A 6,443-nucleotide genomic window follows, 5' to 3' on the forward strand; every position below is an offset into this window, starting at 1 on the left:
ATTTATTCTATGTTCTTATCCTTCTTTTCCAGAGGACAAAATACACAACAAGTTGGAAAATCGTACTAAAGAAAAAAAGTAAATGCTGTATTTGGGACACCCCACTCCTCACTTCCTAATGTAATCCCAAAGGAAGGGTGCATGCCTAAGAGCATCTCCCCAGAATGCGAGGGTGATTTTGGATGGAGGGATTGCCAACCACTTCTGTGGTGAGTAGCAGACCTAGTAGGATGCCAGGCAGGCCTGGGGAAGGGGTCAGCAGAGAGAAGGAACAAGTAAACATCACCTCTGGTTTCCTAAACAGCAAGTCTGAGGGAGTGGGGATTTCCAGGTTTTTTGTGAACTTAGAATAGGCACTTGATGGGACGCCTGGGTGGCTCAGTTGGTTAAGTGTCTGCCTTCAGCTGAGGTCATGATCCCAGGGTCCTGGGATCAAGCCCCGCATCAGACTCCCTGCTCCGCAGGAAGCCTGCTTCTCCCTCTGCCTGCCGCTCCCCCTACTTGTGCTCTCTCTCTCTCTCAAATAAATAAATAAAATCTTTAAAATAATAATAATAATAGACACTTGAAAGTATCTGGTAAGATTATTCAGCTTGCTATCCCCAAAAGAGGCCAGCCAAAAGAATGAGGAGGTCTCTCCAGGCATCCTCGTGAGAGTGACATTGTCTTTGAACCCTACGTGACAATCCCTGACACACCACCATGATGCTCAGGGAAGACAGGGCAGGCTGGAAGTCCAACTACTTCCTTAAGATCACCCAACTTTTGGATGATTATCCAAAATGCTTCACTGTGGGAGCACACAACGTAGGTTCCAAGCAGATGCAGCATATTCTCATGTCCCTCCGCGGGAAGATTGCTGTACTGAATCAGGGCAAGAACACCACGATGCACAAGGCCCATGCAAGGGCATCTGGAGAACAACCCAGCTCTGGAGAAACCGTTGCCTCATGTCCAGGGGAAGGTGGGCTTTGTGTTTACCAAGGAGGACCTCACTGAGATCAGGGTCATGCTGCTGGCCACTAAGGTACCAGCTGGGGCCGTAGCCCTGTGTGAAGTGACTGTGCCGGCCCAGAGCACTGGTCTGGGGCCCGAGAGCCTTCCATCTTCCAGGCTTTAGGCATCACCACTAAAACCTTCAGGGGCACCACTGAAATCCTGACTGATATGCAGCTGATTAAGACTAGAGACAAAGTGGGAGCCAGCAAACCACACTGCTGAACACGCTGAACATCTCCCCCTTCTCCTTTGAGCTGATCATCCCGCATGTGTTTGACAACGGCAGCATCTACAACCCTGAAGTGCCTGACATCACAGAGGAAACTGCATTCTCACTTCCTGGAGGGTGTCTGCAATGTTGTCAGTGTACGTCTGCAGACAGGTTACCCAACTGTTGCATCAGTGCCCCTGTCTATCATTAATGGATACAAGTGGGTCCTGGCTTTGTCTGCGGAGGCTGATGACACCTTCCCACTTGCTGCAAAGATCCAGGCCTTCTTGGCTGATCCTTCCGCCTCTGTGGCTGCTGCCCCCGTGGCTGAGGCTACCACTGCTGCACCTGCTGCTGCCACAGCCCCAGCCAAGGTGGAAACAAAGGAAGAGTCGGAGGAGCTGGGCAAGGATATGAGATTTGGTCTCCTTCGCTAATCACCAAAAAGCAACCAATTTAGCCAACTTTATATGTGAAACAAGAAAATAAAGGCATACCTCTCTTAAAAAAAAAAAAAGAATGAAGAGACGCACACTAGCAAAAACTTGAAAAGGGTGGGGGAGACAATGCTGTCTCTACAGGATCCCCTGCATTATGCTATAAAAGGCACCAGTTGGACACAGGAAAATCATCTACCATGCCACACAAAAAGGCCAATGTTGGACATCCTCCATGTCTAGAAACTCAACCATGGACATCAATAGCTGGACTGCACTGGCATCTGGGCAAGAAATGAAACTAAGGGCGTGGACCAGCCTTTAAGCTGCCACACCATATACTATCCACATAAGCAAACTCCCACTCTTTCTTCCTCTGCCAGCCAATGGAACCTTGAGCCCAGTGAAACAGAAGCAGAACCATGCATAGGGAAAAGAGAAGACCGGGAGACAGAGCTGGGAACAGCTGAGATAATAATATGCAAATCTGACTGAATATTTACACAAAAGAATTATTTAAACATTTAAAATGCTGTTGACTAGAATATATAAAGGTGACAAGATTATTTTCCACTGCCAAGTGAGAATAGTGGCTTAAAAAGGAAGTTCTATTAAAGAAATAGAGCTTTGTTTTTTTCCCACCTACTTTGTAATCATTTATGTAACTTCTGATGTCATGTACCCACAGAAATCAGAAGGAAAAGAGCTGACCTATTAAGAAGAGGACTGAGAAATTCGATAATGAATGGAATGAGATCACAATGACCGTATCAGGCAGAGGGAATGAGCCTGATTTAAGATGAATTTTCTAGGCCCTAGGTAAGACCAAGAGCAGGTTCTTTTTTACCTTTACAGAGGAACACAGACTTACAGAACAAAATAAAAGGACAAGTGGGGTTTGATGCCTGTTTCCAACTTCTCAAATCCAATGGGAAAGGGAGTACCTCCAGCCAAAGAGGGGAGATAAATCTTTCTCAACACTCCAGGCAGTATGTAATGATGGTTGAGAAGTCAAGATGGGGGAGGAGGTGTAGCGTGGCAGCCTCAGGTCCTCAGGATACTCAATTTTTAATCATCAGTCCCGCCAAAAGGAAGTCTTTCCATCAGCAGGACCCAAGAGATGCTACGCAGCAGCATTGGTCAAGTATGCATTCTATTGTCCAATGCTGCTCAGAGAGAAAGTATCAAGCTCCTCTTGCCATAAGACAGCTGAGTTTAGTGCGACTTATGAGGATGGCCAGGCAAACAGGGAGCATCCTAGACACACTCAGGGTAACCAGCTCCCCTAAGCACATTGGGGATGGTCAGGCAGGCTGAAATTTCTTAAGAGGTGGGAAATGGGGGGAGCTTTTATTTTTTTTTAAAGCTTTTATTTATTTTTTAACAGAGAGAAACCACGAGAGAGGGAACACAAGCAGGGAGAGTGGGAGAGGGAGAAGCAGGCTTCCCGCCGAGCAGGGAGCCCGATGCGGGACTCGATCCCGGGACTCCAGGATCATGACCTGAGCGGAAGGCAGACGCTTAACAACTGAGCCACCCAGGCGCCCCTAGGGGGAGTTTTTATTTTATTTTATTTTATTTGAAGATTTTATTTATTTATCTGAGAGAGAGAATGGGAGACAGAGAGCATGAGAGGGGGAGGATCAGAGGGAGAAGCAGACCCCCCGCTGAGCAGGGAGCCCGATGCGGGACTCGATCCCAGGACCCTGGGACCATGACCTGAGCCGAAGGCAGACGCTTAACAACTGAGCCACCCAGGCACCCCTGGGGGGAGCTTTTAAAATGCAGGACTAGGGGTGCCTGAGTGGCTCAGTCGATTGGGCATCTGACTCTTGATTTTGGCTCAGGTCATGATCTCAGGGTCATGCGACTGAACGCCACATCGGGCTCTGTGCTCAATGCAGAATCTGCTCGGGATTCTCTATCCCTCTCCCTCCCCTGGCTAGCATGTGCGCTCTCTCCCCAAGCCCCCACATCTAAAATAAATAAATGAATAAAATATTTTCAGTAAATCAATAAAATGCAGGACTAAAATCTATCATACAATCTTGCTTCAAAAATCAAAGTGAACTTTTTAAAATAACTTGTACCAGCCAATTTTATATTTAAGGTATGGGTTTCTCTTACAATGTAGATGATGATCGGGAAATAAAAAAATAAAATAAAAACCTCAGTTCTTAATAGAATTTGCTTAGAAGGGCATCAGCCCCATGGAGGATTGTCTTCTTAGACCAAGACTCCTTGCACTGTCTGCCCAATTACTAATGATTCCTTATCACATATTACAAACTCTACCATAGTATAAAAGTTCTGTTGACGACATGGGGCTCTTTGTGCCAATAGATGTTTACAAACAGAAATGAAAACATTTTAAAATTTCTTCTAATTTATTTATAAAGATATTTCTGCCACTAACAAACCCAGTGTATTATCAAAATGCAAATGATAACATTTAGCCAAGTGTGTGGTCTGAACAAAGAAAAAGAAGCTCTAGAGATACTGACAAGCCAAACAAACATCAGCATAAGGAATCTTAATATTTATACTTTTTGTAAGACTCCCCACAATTACAAAAGGGTTGAAAGGTAACAAATTATTGCATCCTATTTTAAAATGACTTAGAATCTTAATCTCCATTGTAACTTGCCAAGATTTCTAAGAAGATATTTAACTACACTCCCACTTGGCCTCATTAAATTTCATATAAATGTGTTTACCATCTCGATTGTATAACTTTGAAAATATTGCCTAATACATATTTTATCAACAAGAAGTATTAGCACTCCCCCACCTACTGACTATGAAAGAACAAAACTGTCTTTCTCAAGTTGGATAGAAGAAAAAATTCTTTATATATCCACAAGTTTTGACAAATGTGGGGAATTTATCTGGAGTCATTCTGAATGAAAGCTTCTAGATTCTAATTGTGAGAACCCTGTGAAGGACATTAGTTCCTGTTGAGCTTTCAGGACTGAAACCCAGCCTGTTATTTTGTGACACCAGTCTTCATAACCTATAGATGATTCAGCTAATGTATATGGAAAAGCTACAGTGAGGGATTGGGGGAAAGATGGCGAAGGAGTAGGGGACCCTATTTCAACTGGTCCCCGGAATTGAGCTGGATATCTACCAGACCACTCTGAGCACCCACGAAACCAGCCTGAGATGTAAGATCTGGATCTCTACAAACAGAATATCGCGGGCGGTTGGTTTTGAGGTACAAAGCGGAGCCATGATTCTGCGGGCAGATATCGGAGGATGCCTGGCCGTGGGGATTCTACACCGCCGGTGAGCGACAGCCTCGCGCACTGGGGACGGGGCACAGACTCGCAGACCGGTAGCGGCGGGGAAAGGACTTTAGGGCAGCCCCCAGGCAGAAACCCCGAGCAGCGGAGTTGCGCGCATGCGAACTGGGAGCGGCTGGCGGTTTTAGAAGCACAAAGGGCAGAGACGTGCCCCGACCTGGAGGCAGGACTGGGAGCACTGTGGAGGGGTGCACAACCCAGGACGCTGCACTTTATAGCAGCACGGACAAAAACGGAGACGGTGTGGCCTGGAGAGCTCACTGAAGAACAGACTGCGGTCTCTCTGCTCTGAGGCAGAGGGTTGGAAATGGTCTCTTCTGCTCTGACTCCCGGAAGAGACGCGGAAAGCTGCCAGGGAAAGCTGCCAGAGAACAAAAGCCCCAAAAACTGATTCCGTCTGAGCCCATCCCCTGCCACAGGGACGCAGGGCAACTCCGCCCAAACAGGGTTGCCTGAGTAACAGCGCGGCAGGCCCCTCCCGAAGAAGACAGGCTGGGAAAACAAGAGGCCAGCAACCCTAAGGTCCCAAGAAAACAGGTGCATCTTGCTTGGGTTCTGGTTGATAATTTGGACTCTATACATTCCCTCAAACACCCATCAACAAAATGACTAGGAGGAGGAGCCCCCGAAATAGAAAAGACACAGAGATTATGACTTATGCTGCAGATTTACAAATGGATGCAGATATAACCAAGATGTCGGAGATGGAATTCAGGCTAGCAATTGTGAAGACAATGGCTAGAATGGAGAAATCAATTAATGGCAACATAGAGTCTCTAAGGGCAGAAATAAAAGGTGAATTGGCAGAACTTAAAAATGCTATCAATGAGATCTAATCCAATCTAGATAATCTAACAGCTAGGGTAACTGAGGCAGGAGAATAAGCGATCTGGAAGACAATATAATACATAAAAAGGGAAAAGAGGAGGCCAGGGAAAAACAACTCAGAATCCACGAAAATAGAATCAGAGAAATAAGTGACACCATGAAGCGTTCCAATGTCAGAATAATTGGAATCCCGGAGGGAGTGGAGAGAGAGAGAGGACTAGAAGATGTATTTGAGCAAATCGTAGCTGAGAACTCCCTAATCTGGGTAATGAAACAAACATTCAAGTCCTAGAGGCAGAGAGGACCCCTCCCAAGATCAAGGAAAACAGGCCAACACCCCGGCATGTAATAGTAAAACTTGCAAATCTTAGAAGCAAGGAAACCATCTTAAGGGCAGTTGGGGGAAGAGATTCCTTACGTACAGAGGGAGGAACATCAGAATAACGTCAGACCTATCCACAGAGACCTGGCAAGCCAGAAAGGCCTGGCAAGACATATTCAGGGTACTAAATGAGAAGAACATGCAGCCAAGAATACTTTATCCAGCAAGGCTTTCATTTAGGATGGATAGAGAGATGCAGAGCTTCCACAACCGGCAGAAACTGAAAGAATATGTGACCACTAAACCGGTCCTGCAAGAAATATTAAGGGGGGTTCTATAAA

At 45.9% G+C, this 6,443-nt stretch overlaps 1 pseudogene; it reads left to right on the forward strand.

Moving 5' to 3' along the window:
* The first annotated feature begins 705 nt into the window (after positions 1-705).
* On the forward strand, positions 706-1,647 carry LOC123839125 (large ribosomal subunit protein uL10-like; annotated as a pseudogene).
* Positions 1,648-6,443: the final 4,796 nt, after the last annotated feature.

This window comes from Mirounga angustirostris, unplaced genomic scaffold, assembly GCF_029215605.1.
Source record: "Mirounga angustirostris isolate CCGP_5_RB_7025 unplaced genomic scaffold, mMirAng1.0.hap1 SCAF_3, whole genome shotgun sequence".
NCBI lineage: Eukaryota > Metazoa > Chordata > Mammalia > Carnivora > Phocidae > Mirounga > Mirounga angustirostris.